Raw genomic sequence first — 15,590 nt, 5'->3', positions numbered from 1 at the left:
CCTGAGGTCATCGGGTGTTTCGGGTCTTTCAACAATCACACAGAGTCGCCCGGACGAATCAGCCGGCGTTGTTCAGTTCGGTTCCACCTGTCGGTCGACCGCTGTCTGGACGCCTCCTCTGCAGCCTCCTGCTCTATTTCTACTGTTCAGTTCTGGCCAGAAAAGGGTTCATATTCTGCTTATTGTGCTTTTCTGTTATTTATATCCCGTTCTGATGTGAGATGTTAAACAGTTCAAAGTTCGTCACTGCACCTGATTGGCAGCTGAAAGTCGACGTGGGGAAGCAGCTCAAGTTCCCAGAAACCATTGCAGTGACCACGCTAAGGCCAGACGTGGTCCTGCTGGAGCTGACTGATCCCTGGGAAGACCGGATGGAGGAGGCCTACGAGAGGAAGAGGACCTGGTTGGCGAGTGCCAGAAGCAGGGATGCTGCTGCAATGAAGTTATTAAAAACGTTAATGATGAATGTAAGAGCAGACTGAGGAGCAGAGGAAACATTTATGTTTCACACCCTCATGACATAATGTTCACCTCATATTTGACCTGTTTGTACATTTAAGAGCAATTAAAAAACCCTAGAATAAACAAAACTGGACATATTTCAACTTTTTTTAATTTTTGTGCAGTAGATCCACATTTTTATACAAACTGTAGAGGCTGTTCTGGGTTAAATGTGACTGTATTTATCATTAAAAATGTTCTGGTATTCAATAAAACCCATTAAAATCACAATGGCTGTGATGTTTAATGTGACACAAGACCATCATAATCATGTTAATGTTTCTCCACATAAACAAATAGCTTCATTAATGTGTTCATGAATAAAGTTTGTTATGGAGACTGATAAGCAGGTTTTACTGTGAAGTGCGTCAGGGTGGAAGTTTGACTGTAAACAGCAGAAATGATGTCAGAAGTTCAAACACAGCAGGTCGAAGGTTTTTAATGTCAGTTGTGTGTTGAGGAGAAAGTTTCCAGACGGCGATGAGAGCTGCATCATCAGTCCGTCTCCATCTGTAAGTCTTTGTTTAGCGAGGAGACCGCGTCCGTCTGTGTTTGTCCTCCCAGTAAACACACTCTTTGTTTTCCTGCTGCGGACACTTGAGAGGAGGTTTGTCCTGCCGTCCGACTTCGGGGAAGTTATTTTCTGGTTTGTTTTGGAGCGCTTGTAAATAGTTGGTGCTTTGTGGCGAGCCGAGCCTTCAGCTCCTCGTCGGCAGCGGAGCGGAGGTTTTCCCAGCTGTCTCCATCTGTCCCCCGTCCTCCTCCATCTCTCTGCCTCATCAAAACAACATCACTTCTGCTGCGTCTAAACGCAGCTGTCACTGCAGCAGCGAGGCGCCGCACCGCCGGCCACAGGCCCTGATCCCTGCAGAGGACCAGAGAGTCCTGGAGAGTCCTGGAGAGTCCTGGAGAGTCCTGCTGGGGAGACCAGTAGGACAGTGAAGGTCATGTTTGTTTCTCTCAGTCAAAGATGTAATTTTCAGTCTAACCTGCTGGCAGTTGAGCCATCGTCTTCAGCTGTGAGAGTGATGTATTCTTAACACACTGCAGATACTTCATGTTAACCCTTTAGACAGAACCTGATATCAGACACCAAACAACGTGACAATATGACGGCAGCTTGGTTTGGAAATGTACTTTCATAATGAAGATGATACACTGACATCATCATGGAAATATGACATTTTTAAAGTGCTGTTGGTTGAAACCTGTCTGAAACCTTCCTGCAACAACAGATCAATACAGACAAAATACAACAGGAGTAGGGATGCACGATATTGGATTTTTTGCCGATATCCGATTTGCCAATATTTCCAACTCATTGTGGCCGATGCCGATACTGATATATGGACATATTTTTTCCAGCTGGCTGAGGAGACTATTATGCATGCAAGCATAGATTGTACTAAGTATGATCAAGAAAGACAAAATATGAAGGAAGAACTTAGGAAGACTGGAGTTCAGGAGCTCAGCATTAAAACTTTAATGAACCTGCCAAGTGGGAGCAGCAGTAGAGTTTCCTTTGAGTTTATTAGACAGACAGGATTAATGTGTAGGATTTAATCTCTGGTCCACACTCCGGAGCAGACGGTGGCGGTAATGCACCTAATACGCTGGTTGCCAACCGCCGTTATGAACCAAAAAGATTTTTTTTTTCTGAACAGAGTGGTACATCCTGTCAACCGAGGTGTTTCCTATCTGTGCAGCCGAACTTAGCAGCTCCCTGATGGTATCAGGGTGTTGGATCCACATCCAATCTCTCAAAAGCAAAGTGTAAATGCAGCGCTGCATTTTGAGATTCTAGGAACGCTTGCTTTGTTCTCCTCCTGAACATCATCTCCTTGTGTGAACGGTTAACACGGAGCGAGCATCAAACCACCACCCACCTATGTTAGCATATTGCGTATTGCCAACATACAGACAGACCTCTACTTATTTAAACACCCATAACACCCAGACAACACAGCGTGTAACATGTAGAGCAGAACTTCAAAGGTGATTCTTGCTTTGCACTTTTCATTTATTGCCTGTTTTTACAACTAACTTTGTGGAAAGGAGAAGAGGAACAACAGGTTATGGAGAGTCCCCTGGGAGCACTTCGCGCATGTCAGTGGCTCAGCTTTATCTCTGGGAAACACCCCCAACTCCAGGAGTGATGTCCAAATAAGGGAATGTGCGTCATGTAGCAGATGGATGTGACTCCCCTCGTTGAGACCTGCTGATAGACGTCACAGTGGAGCAGAGGAGAGACACTGAGATAGAGACGAAAACAAATAATTTTAAAAATATTTATACGAAATAAATATTCATAAAAAACTCATTATTTGTGCTTTGCTGAATAACGTATTTGTGTTCAGGCACACCCCTATTACACAGTCTGTTCTCCCAAGAAAAATGACACATGTTGTGATGTCAGTCGGCCAAAAACGACCTTTAGTTAGTTTGAGTTGCATCTGCCGTCATCCGAGGTGGAGGGCTGAACCCCAAGCTGCAGAGAGTGGACAACAGGAGATGCTGTTTGTTTCCTGTTTCCAACCGTGAGTCAGTGTAACTACAATCGTCCCCAAACCTAAACCCCATAGTTATTACTGTAGCCATGACGACAAAGGTGGCCTAACTTTAAGGAAGTAGTAACTTTAACCCTCCACATGTTTCTCTAACCTCAACAAAGTGATCATTTTAACCCAAACTATCATCTTTAAACCCAACCAACCTGGTGTTCAGTGATGTTTAACGGGTTTTATAAAACACTGTTATGTGTCGTTCTGGAGTCACATGATCAAACTTGGAGGACCTGTTGGTCCACGTGTGTTAAAACAAAAACTCTGCTGGAGCTGCTGAGTTCAGAGGATGAAAACATGACATTAACTGAAATGTGCTGCATCAAATACTAATCAGATTAATAAAAGAATCAATTTATTCATATAGCGCCAAATCACAACAGAAGTTATCTCAGGTTCTAGACTGTACTCTTTATATTACACAGACACAAAATTCCCCTCAAACCATGAAGTACGTGAGCAGCTTTAACCCTTAAAGTAAAGTTTGTTTGTTTGACTGTGTAGTTTATCTGAGGTTAGTTTGTTGTAGTAATGTATCCTGATAGTTCCCGTTAGCTTGGATGTAAACAGCGAAACATATACAGGATGCTGTGAATCCAGAAGTCACACTGTGCGAGTAGCCATCCGTTAAACTGGAACACGGTTAGTTTGTTTCTCTTTATTTTATATGTTTATTATTACATTAAACAGATTAAATCCTTTAGGAACATCACTGTCAGACTGCATCCTGCATTCATCTCTACAGTATAATGAAGCTGAAGTTAGTCTGATCTTCTTTCTCAGCTTCCCTCCTCTTCATCTTTTTCCAGCCTCGTTATCTTTTCCTTTTTCTGACCGTCCATATCTTCATCTCCATGATCACTTCTCTTCTTCCTGTCTCGGTATCTTTTATAACAGGATCTACTTCCAGAGAGCTCTTGAGATTCCAGCCTCTTCATCTCGAGGATCTCCTTCCTGCTTCTCTCCCTCACTCCTCCCTGTTGTTTATCATTGACAGTAATGAAGCTTAAAGTTGTAAAACCTTCAGATTTCACACTGGTTTATCTGGTGACATATTAACTCCTGTAACATCATCACACTCATGATGGACAGTTTGATGCAGCAGAACCACAGATATCGTCTTTTTCATTCCACACATTCTTCTTCCTTGTCTGAACCTGCCGCCTACATTACCCACAAAGCACCTGGATATTGTGGTGTGTGATGCTAGTAGCAGCTAATGCAGCCTGGAGCTGCTAACCTCATGTCTTTCTAAGTCCACACCTCCAGAATTATTTATTTTTGAACTAGTCCTCAGCCCCAACCGACGCTGACTCAAGTGACATCATTAGTGACATCATCAGTGACATCATCAGAAGGTTTTATACTACTTTTTACACACAGAAACACCTGAAAACACGCTGAGGTGGAAAAATATCAACAGTTCATATTTAAAAATGAATAAAAACTGTTGTTTCATCCTGTAGACGCAACAAACTCCGCGATTGGAACTACAGCTCCCGTTAAAAAAAACTACAAACATGGGTTCTTACATCAGTGTAACGTGGTTTTGTCCGTAAACCTCTGCTGTACTTCCTCCTGCATCATCGCTGCTGTTTGCAGCTGGAATCTGTCCTGCTGTTACTACAGACATGTCTGAACATGTCTGAACTTGTCTCCTCTGTTCAGCTGTGACATTTAGCCCACAAACCTCAAGGACTTATGGGAAACGATGTTCATTAATAGACACTAAAAGTCACTGGGTTAAAATGTCACCAGTTTGGGTCAGTATAGCAGCAGTACTGGGTTAATGTTAAAGCTGTTTTGACCCAGTTTTAGTGTTATTGTTTAATTTACTGTCGGGTTAGTTACTAAAACTAAAACCTGCTATTATCTACTCTCTCTCTCTTTCTTTTCTTTCTTTTTATATATTTTTTTAATTTAACTCTATTTTTATTTTTTCCATTTCATCATACTGTGGATATTATAAGCAATGCAGTCCACACATTTCCTCATCCCCCCCTCCCCCAGGCCACAAACAAACAAACAAACAAACAAACAAAAACCCACAAAAAAACAGCAATTCATTTACATACAATGAGCCAAAATTATATCTTTACCAAAAGTCCATTAAACGATATTTTTATAACTCAACATCTGCTCTGTTCTGAATTTTATAATATCCATTTTTTTTTTCCAAATGTACCAGTTTTCCAGGTTTTATTACTTCTGGAACAGAACCGCAAGTTCCGGTTTCACTTCAGCTCTATAGTGAATTGATTTTATTGTCCTGTGGGTTAAACTCCACCCATCTGGCACCTTCAGGAGGATAAAACAAACCATGAGGGGTCTGTACACACTATTCTCCTCTGTGAGTTGGAAGATAAATAAATACATTTTGGTGCCAGTCCTTGTCCCGTCCAAGCAGAGAGACAGCAGCGGCGTTTGGCTCGGAGACGTCGATGTAATTGCGGTGTTGTGAATATTTCTGTCTCCCGTGTCTCCTCGAGTCCGGTGTCAGCATCTGGGCAGCGGACGCTCGGCGCTGGCACCCCGAGGAGAGCTGGCATTTCCTGAATAAATTCATTGTAGTTTCTCTCTGCAGAGATTCGGTCAACTTTGGTCCAGTTTCACAACGTCCACACAGGCAGAGACCACAGAGACACTGCAGACACACACACACACACACACACACACACACACACCAACACACACTGACCGGCCAGGGTTAAAGGAACAGTCTGCTGTTTTAAAGAGTGGATTTATTATTGTCAGTCTTTAATATTACCTGCATTTAAAGGTCAGTTCACCCAAAACAACAGAAACCTCATTTCTTATGACTGCTGCCAGTTACTGTGTGTTACTGGAACATGTGTCGTATGTTAGCTAGGTGGTGAGCTCAAAGCCATCTATGGTTTGGAAATGCAAGGATGAGGGTCACATACAATTCACCTCTAAATGGTTTTACTGGTTAACAGTAAGTTGCTTTATTTCTAAACGCTGAAAATGTCCAGATATAAGCTATCAGGATGTTGTGGCGACTTGTTTGTTAACAGGACACACGCCAATTGATGGTTACTAGAAAATAAAAGTCACATCTCTACTATCACAACAGTATTCACTAATGTCCTTTTGAGACAGGCCTTCTAGGAATCACAGATTTCACCACAGATGAAGTATAAAAGCTGAGGATGTTGCTCTGCGGCGAGCAGTGAGGCAGATTTAGAGGCTAACGGAGGACAATGAAGGGGTCCGTGTGGTGGTATCTCTGATGACAAACAGCCCGCTGTGAGGAATGTGATGTGGAGGAGTGTCGTCTGAACAGCCCCCCCCCCCCCCGGACTCTGGTCAGACTCTGCCATGAAGCTAATGATGCTGTTTATCCACAGCAGCAGCAGCAGCAGCAGCAGCTCTGTGAGCAGAAACAGTTGCAGTCTGATTTCTAAGGAAAAAGCTCCAGTTGTTGGTTTTCATTCAGGCTTCATTTGATAAACTTTGAATGAATTTGATGAGCATTTTGCATTAAACCTTAATATTTCCTTCATTTATAGTCTTATGACAGAGTCTCTGTCACCCGGACATGGAATATAAGTTAGTTAATTCATAAATGTGAGCAGTATATGCATGCTCTGGGAGACTTTTTATGGGGAAAAAAAACCTGTAAATGTGAATATAAATTTAGTAATATTTCATCTTTATGTGTTTAAGTTTTCAACACATCCTAATTCTCCATATGTGAACATATGGAGGAGATTTTCAGGGTTCCAGGGATATAAAAACCATGCTGATGGGATATTCAGAGCCTTAGTTATATCAAACCAAACCAACAATTTCATTGACTGTTAAGCAACTGATCATCCAGAATCAGAACGTCTTCCTGATGAACTTCTGCTTTAGCGCAACACAAACAGGAAGGTGACGTCTCGCCAGCTCGTCCCTGCGGAGCGGCGAGGAGACGTCGTATGAACGCTGAGAGTTTCTCATCTTGTGGACACGTAATGTTGATTTCCGAGGACGCGTTCAAGCGAAGCTCCTAAGGGACGAAGGACAGGTGAGGAGGCCTTTACGCCCACATGAACATGGAGTGAACAGCAAGTATATCAGCGGCCTTCATGTGCAAAAAGGTTAAGAAGACATTAATAACTCTGTAAACCTGCAGAAACCATGTTTTTAATTAGTACAAGGTCCATTAATCAACTTGTGAAACTTGTTTGAAGCTGTTTAAGTGAAGAATTCTTCTGGATTTCAAGGAGGAAACGTTGGTTAAAGGACGTCTGATAACGTTGAAACCGTTGGTGCTGCGTTGGCCAATCACGTACATGCAAGCACACGTTCCTGCTGGTTTACTTTGTAACGTGAAACGCCGTACTCGACCGTTTCTCTCACGATCATCACGATGAAAGATAAAACAGTTGATAACTTCCCAGAGTTGCAAAATCCTGTCTGTGACTGTTGCAAACCTCCGTAGCTCCACCTCCACTTCCTGGATCGTATTTCATTGTCTCACCTGAAGCAACGCGGCCCCTGAGCTGTTTAACGCTGGGCATAATGACTTATGAATAAATTAAAAAAACATTAAAACCATTCAATCATATTCCATACATGACTTATGACTGATTACTTCAATACAGGAGAGAAGTTAAACATTAAAAAACTCCATTAAGAGTTTAAAGGGGTGTGGCATCCTTTCAGGTTGTTTTAGTGAACACTGATCCTCCCTGTAGCGCCACCCTCAGGATGAACTCTCACGTCTCATTTCAGCTGCAGTTATTAATGTGTAAATATGATAATGAGAACCAGCCTCATGGTGAGCCGAGGAAGAAAAGATCCATTATTGTTGGTCAACGTCCAACATGTGGAGCCTGACTGAGTCAGGATTTATGTCACACACACACACACACACATACACACATACACACACACACACACCCACACACACATGCTCAGTGCTGAGAAAACATATGTGTATGTTCTGTCAGTCCTCAGTTTAATTGGTGTAATTACTGTAAATCACTAAATCCCACCTGGGAGGAGAGTCTGAGAGAGGGGACGATGGGGGGGGGACAAGAGGAGGGAAGAGGAGGAGTAAAAAGAGAGGAGGTAAAAACATTTCATAATTTAGTAGAGTAACAGTAGAGCTCATACTAGTGTTAGTACCTGCATAGTTATTCAATTTCAACTTCCTCTTTCAGTCATGTTCATAAAGATGTTACAGGTATAGATGTTCATACATCCTGAGCTATCACAAAGTCATTTCTTCCTCACTATTCATAATAAAACACACATTCCTCGCTTTGTTCAGCTGTGCTGCATCCAGATCACAGCTGCTTTTGTCAGAGTGACACAGTGAAACACATCAGAGCCTCAGAATATGAAACAAAAGTCTTTCATGGTTTCTTTTACAAAATCAAATCTGTTTATTTAGGGGTTTTTTTCTCAATAGACTCTTTAATGTCAAAGTGAAAACTAATTGATCTACAAATGTAAATGACTGTATTCAGTTCACTGTATGTCTGATCTGAGATCTGCTGTCCAACCTGCTAAAAACAAACTCATCAAGATTTTCTGCGTCTTCCTTAAACATTAACTGATGTTTAGTCCACGAGTTTTTATCAGAAACAAGTTGCACTGAGTTAAACTCAGGAGACTCAACAGCACACATTTTCAAATGTATTTCTCCGTTTTGCATAGTCAGATGTTGCTAACCCGTTGTTGCTAACACAGTGTTGCTAACCCATTGTTGCTAACCCGTTGTTGCTAACCCGTTGTTGCTAACACAATGTTGCTAACCCATTGTTGCTAACCCATTGTTGCTAACACAATGTTGCTAACCCATTGTTGCTAACCCGTTGCTGCTAACCCGTTGTTGCTAACACAGTGTTGCTAACCCGTTGCTGCTAACCCGTTGTTGCTAACACAGTGTTGCTAACCCGTTGATGCTAACCCGTTGTTGCGGGCAGCAACTGGGAGCCAGTGGAGGGATATGAAGAGTGGGGTGACATGCGCTTTTTTGGGCAGGCTGAAGACCGGACATGGATCATCTGCAGAGGTTTGAATGTACATGCAGGGAGGCGCCAGTAAGGAGTTATAGTAGTCAATGTGCAATATTACAAGAGCCTGTTGCAGGAGTTGTGCTGAGTTGTGCTCAGACAGGTGGAGTCTGATCTTCCTGATGTTGTATAAAGCAAATCAACAAAACCGAGCGATTGAGGCCATGTGAACCTTAAAGGTTAGTTGGTCATCTGATGTTGCAGTAAAATATCTGCTAGTAGAAACTACAGCAGTATGAAGTGTAATTTCATCATCTTTAAGCTGATATGTTGAACTTGTTAGCGAACAGTTGCTTATTTCCAGATCCAGCAGTAACGGAGCAACATTATCATTCATGTGGAGTCGTGTTTCTGTCCACCTGGTGAATGTGAGTCTAATATTCACTCTCTTTTAGCTGTTTTTCCTCTCTACCAACTCCTGAGAGAAATATCTGGCTCTTTAGCTGCTAAATGCTCCACTATGTTCACCAGCTAGTCTACAGCTAACTGTGTCTGTTTGCCATTTGGTGCTGAGCAGGTAGTGTACAGCGGCTTTTTACAGCTTTTTCTCTCTGAAAACGATGCTATGAGATGCTGAGAGTGAACCAGAACAGTAAAGTTGCAGCCGGACAGATAAACAAGGAGCTGAAACTCACTATAAAGCTCCGTAAAGCCGAGAGGAGCTGCAGAATCACTGATAATTCTCTGTAGGTTCATCACTATGAGCCACGACCAACACACTACTACATAGATCAGACTGTGGAGGAGAGAAATATGTGCACTTTATTAGGAACACCTGTGCAGTCTAATGTAATCCAACACAACAGCTTTGCCATAAATTCTACTTTTACAAAGGTTCTACATATGATTGACAGATGATTCTACTGTATGTTTATTATTGAGGTCGTAGTGCGTGGTGTATTGTGCTGTGTTCCTAATATTTTGCCCCTCTCATGTATGTTAATGGGGTGGGGCTCCTAATAAAGGAATTATCTGCCACATATAGGCTATACACGTCATCTGAACTGCACCACTGCTCCAGCTCACAATCAGTACAGTGGCTCCATGGCAGCTGTCACTCAAACATAGTTATGAGTCGTTTTTGGCCGACTGACATTACGACCGTTTACGTCGTTTATTTTTTTGGGAGGACAGACTCTCGCAAGAAATTCTACCTTTTCCAGTTTTTTTTTTCCTGTGGTCATATTGGTTGCTAAACAGGCCTGTATGTTGGTGTTAGCATGTTTCCATCTGTCAGATTAGCAAAAAAACGCTTCCACACAAAAGTCAAATGTCACACTGAGCTAATGAAATGCAGCAGAAGGAAGAAAAAACTCAGAGATCTACTTTAAAATACAAAGATGTCACAAGCAGCAAGTTGACTGCAGCTGGAACAATGAGCGACATGCAGGGAGAGACTGGACTACAGATACTGACCACCTCCCATCCAGACTGTTGCTGGTAGAAGTCAGAATGAACCTGCAGTTTATTGACAACAGCAGGATGAATTAAAATGGTGTAAAATGAAGAATCAGTTTCATGAGAATCTATCAGAGAGTCGGTGTGCGGATTCTCCTCACTGCAGCGGCGGGAAAGGCGCTGGGAAGTTGCGACAGACGTTGCGGTCACTCTTTCGAGGGACGGTTTTTTCGTTTCTCACGCGGACAATCGCTGCCAACGCGGTCGTGTGCAGTTCGATGTTGTGCAACAGGATCGGACTTTTCAGTAACGATGGCAGAAGTGGATACTGAGCTCTAACCCTTTGACACGGGCGGGCGTATCCCAGCATGCTGCTGGAACACACAGAGCTGAGCGGGGCTGGTTTACATCATCATCATCACACACACACACACACACACACACACACACACACACACACACACACACACACACACCCAGTGTTCCTGATTTAGATCCTGAATATCACTGCTGGACTGAATAATGTGTTATAATAATAATAATAATAATGTTATTTGTTTCTTTAATCTTTTCAGCTTTGTTTTCTTAATGTCTGGTTGGTTTATTTTTTCATTTTGTTTTTATATTTTTATATCTGATTAATAATTTAAACCAGTAATTAAGTTCAATGGGTCAGTTTTTCTGTACAGCTTGCTGGGGGCAAAAACATCCTAATGTGTTGTTAAAGGATCATTTTATATTTATCTTCATGTTTTTATCCAAACCAACAATGAACTGATCTACTAACGAGTATTGTGTTTGTATCAAAGCTGATTTATCTGATTAAAAACACGTCATGTTCCTTCATCAGTTTGGTCTCGTTAGTTTGTTTAGAAACGGCTCCAAAGACTAATAACAGCGTCTGTGACTTTCTACCACATTATAAATGTCTTAAAGAACTTCAGTATAAAGTCCAGAGGTTGTGATATGTAGCACAACAAGCTAGTGAAGCTGTGAACAGAACCGTGTTTCGCACATGCTCAGTGGTGTCTGCCTCACTAGGAGCCTCTCTCCTGAGGGTTACTATCTTATCGCTGTTTTTTACTCTTTGGAGCCGTTTCCAACGGTAACCAGCAACACATCACCCAGTGATATCAGGCTTTGATGACACACACACAATACCTGTTAGTAGATCAGTTCATTGTTGGTTTGGATCCAAACATGAAGACAAATATAGAAAATCACCTTTAATTTGTTTTGTTTCTTTATTTCTTTTAATTGAAGAATGAAATCGGTTAGTAAAACAGTTTGTTGTGGGTTCTATCTGAGGGCAGATGTCATAATTCCCATTTAGTAATACTCATCTGGAGAAAAATGAGTCAAACATGAACATTATATCCTCTGTGTCACACAGAAATGTCACTGATAACTCATCCACACACAAGAAAAAAGTGCTGTTACTGACAAAAAATCTGCCAAATGAGGTTATTTAGCTTTGTTATTCAACTGGTAAGTTTCAACAGGCCATATTCTTGTGTTGTAGGAAGATTCATATAGAAGATGTGATGTATCTACAAGACTGAAAACTGTTCAGGGTTTTTGTTGTAGGACCAGATGTGGCCCACAGGCCACTGTTTGCCTACCACTGATTTAAGCTAACTAAGCTAACTAAGTGTCCAAATAAAGCCAAATTTATCTCTTTTGAAGTTTGTCTTTATATCAGAAAATGAGAATCCAGCAATAAGTCAGCCTCTAATAATAATAATATTAAAATAAGGTTCTCAAACACTAATAAGACAACTCAGCTCAGCTTTTAAGAGGATTTGATGTTAATTCAAGAGAAATTAAATGTAAATGTGAAATTGTTTCTAAGAACACGCTGTTTGGAAAGTGTGTGTGTGTGTGGGTGGGGTGGGGGTGGGGGTTTGCGTGGGGGTGGGGTAGAAAAGGGGAAACTTACGGGAAGGAAGAAGGAAGGAGAGGAGGAAGTGTGAGTGACGGGAAAGAGAGGCAGCTGGTACTGAAAGATGACGAAGGACGAAGGAACAGAACGAACCACAGCAGGACAGTTACCTCACACACACACACACACACACACACACACACACACATGCACACACACACACACACACACATGCACACACACACACACACACACACACACATACACACACACACACACACATGTGCACACACACACACACACTCACACAATATCTTCCCACATCCTCAGTTTATCTGCAGTGATATCAGTCAGTCAGTTCCTGTCGTCCTGTTTGAACATCAAGCTGCTTTCAGACAAACTGTTTAAAAAACAAAAACATTAAAAGTTTAAATTCTAGTGGAGATCTTAAAGTTTCCAAAGATCCCAAGTCTGTTTGGGGAAAATGTGATATCATAAATATTTCAATCATATACTGTATATGGATTGTAGAGTCAGTATCTGCAGACAATGACTTACCAGAATTTTATGGTAAAAATTGAACATTTAACAGGTTATTGTCACATTTTGACGTAATCAATGACATTTTTTGTACTTGGAACTCTAACTTGCATGCTAAAATATGTAAAACCTACTTAGACACAATGTGCATTAACTGTTTTTTAATGTTCATGTTCACAGACATGCAGCAACATGATCATCCCACTGACTGGTCAGTTGTGGGGTTCCTCAGGGTTCTGTTCTTGGTCCTTTATAGTTTCAGTTTTCATACTAATAATATGTAACATGTCAGTTTATTTGTCTATAAACCATCATCTCTGTTAATTCAAAAACAACCCAACAGACTGTCTTTAAAAAACAAACACAAACAACAACAATCGAGGTGTTTCTGATCTCTTAAGTTTCTTATTGTCATCAAACTAATTAAAAAAAAACAACAAAACCAACAATGTGTCAGTGCGTCTCTCAACATGTAAAGCCTTAAAAACAGCTCACAAATATATAGTTTCATGTTTTAAAAGGTCTCAGTAATTTCCTAAAACATCTGCTCACTGTAGTTTTTTAACAAACAAACGAGGAGTGCATTTTTTGGGGGACTATTTTCAGAGGCGGATGAATCCACATTTGGTGCTGTAGTGAGTATTTGTGGCAGCAGGACAGCGAGTGTGTGACTGAGTCCAAATAAACTACAGAGTGTGTGTTCATGGTGATGAAGGAACATCTCTCGTTGTGTTTTAGATTGCGTTTTGAACAACAGAAGAAGAAGAAGTTATAAACTCATAAGTTACTCATATGACCCATCACACAGATCCCTCCTTCCTGTAAACATAGTTATATATATTGTTTTAGGTATACAATCTGATTTTTCAGTTTACACATTGAATAAAGTCTGATATGAAAATTCTGTAATATTTTAATTAAAAAATATATTTAATTAGAAATAGGAGCATGTTCATTATTTCAGGGGCATTATCTCAATATGACAACTGAATTGTCTCATTTTCTTTCTTTTTTTTTTTTTTTTAATGTGGTAATTGCCAGCAGTTAATACTCATCTGGAGAAAAATGAGTCAAACATGAACATTATATCCTCTGTGTCACACTGTGAGAGCAGAGATATCACTGATAACTCATCCACACACAAGAAAAATGACTGTTACTGACAAAAATCTGCCAAATGATGTTATTTAGCTTTGTTATTCATCTGGTAGGTTTATAAGAGGTCAACAGGCCATATTTATGGAATTTATATGAGCCTTGTTTTTATATTGCTAATTGCTATCTTCCTGATCACAACTCGTTATCTGCAGATCCCAAATGATTAACATTTTTATTTTGGTGTAATTGTTCTTTAGACATTAATTTATTATTCGAAAGCTGATGTTGGTGGTGTATTTTCATGCTTGTCCTGTAAAAAGTCATGTCTGAGTCATGTATGGGTTCCCTCTCACACTGAGATACAGTGACTCCACTAAAACACTGTGTTTTTTCCCACGTCGTGGTGAAGCAACAGCGTTCTGTTTTTAGTCTGATTTAATGTAAAGAATGTCCAAATCGTAGGAGACTTTCACAAGTGTGTAAATGCGAGACTGAAGCAACTGAGGAGACGCTTTGGTGAGTCAGAGGACAAAGAGTCCGACCTGAAGAGGATGTTGGTTCATCACACAGAAGAAGAAGAAGAAGAAGAAGAGTGTGTGATGAGGAGGGAACCCCTGTTTGTTCCTCTGATGTAACCTCACTTTTTTTCTTCTGAGACTCTGATGATCACATCCTTTGAAATAATCCAATAAAAGACTAATTAAACAGTGAATTCAGTGTTTTGAGTTAGTAAACTATGTATACGGTCACTTTATGAGTAGTCTGTTGTGTTTATTACAGCAGTTACAGAAAAAATACAGTAAACTCTGTCCTCTGGTCCTAAATCACACAACTCACATAATAACTTTGACTCTTGAGTAATTATTAAAATAATTTCAGGGTGTAATTGTGTAATAATAACACAATCCTCAAATGCAACAAAAAGCACAGCTGCTCAGTTCAGCACTCAGAGCTTCTGCTGCTATTTGATGCTGGTAAACTTTAAAGGGAACATATCATGATTTCTGTGATTTTCTGTCTTTTATATATTAGATTTAATGTCTGATGTCAGATGTTAAAAACGGTCCAGGTTTCAGCCCCTCTGACTCTCCGTCTGTAATGTTTCCCGATGAGATAACGTCAGCTCATCACGTCCATAAACATGCATCTGTTCTGTTATCTTCGTCGCTATGGTGGTTGCTAAGGTGTTTCCATATTGAAGTCCTGCTAAATAAGGAGTTTTTAACTGGAAATCATGCAAAGATATTCCAGTAAAGCCTCAGAATATAAATATAGAGCTGGACAGGTGCAGAATGTGTCCTTTTAGTTAATATTTCTGTATAACTGACATTACAGCAAGTTTTCTGACTTTTCTCCACTTGCACATTTTAGCTAAATGCTAAATACTTTAGCAGTGTAAAATGTAAAATGTAAGAAAATAGATGAAGCTTAAAAATATGCACTATTTCAATGTGAGATATTAGCCAGCCTGTGTAGATTATATATACTGTATATATATTGTCTGTCAAAGCACTTTGTAAACTCTGTTTTTAAAGGTGCTATATAAATAAAGATATTATTATTATTATTTATATTTAATAG

The sequence above is a fragment of the Thunnus maccoyii genome, chromosome 1 (genome assembly GCF_910596095.1).
Source record: "Thunnus maccoyii chromosome 1, fThuMac1.1, whole genome shotgun sequence".
Lineage (NCBI taxonomy): Eukaryota > Metazoa > Chordata > Actinopteri > Scombriformes > Scombridae > Thunnus > Thunnus maccoyii.
Note: the sequence above shows the minus strand (reverse complement) of the source record.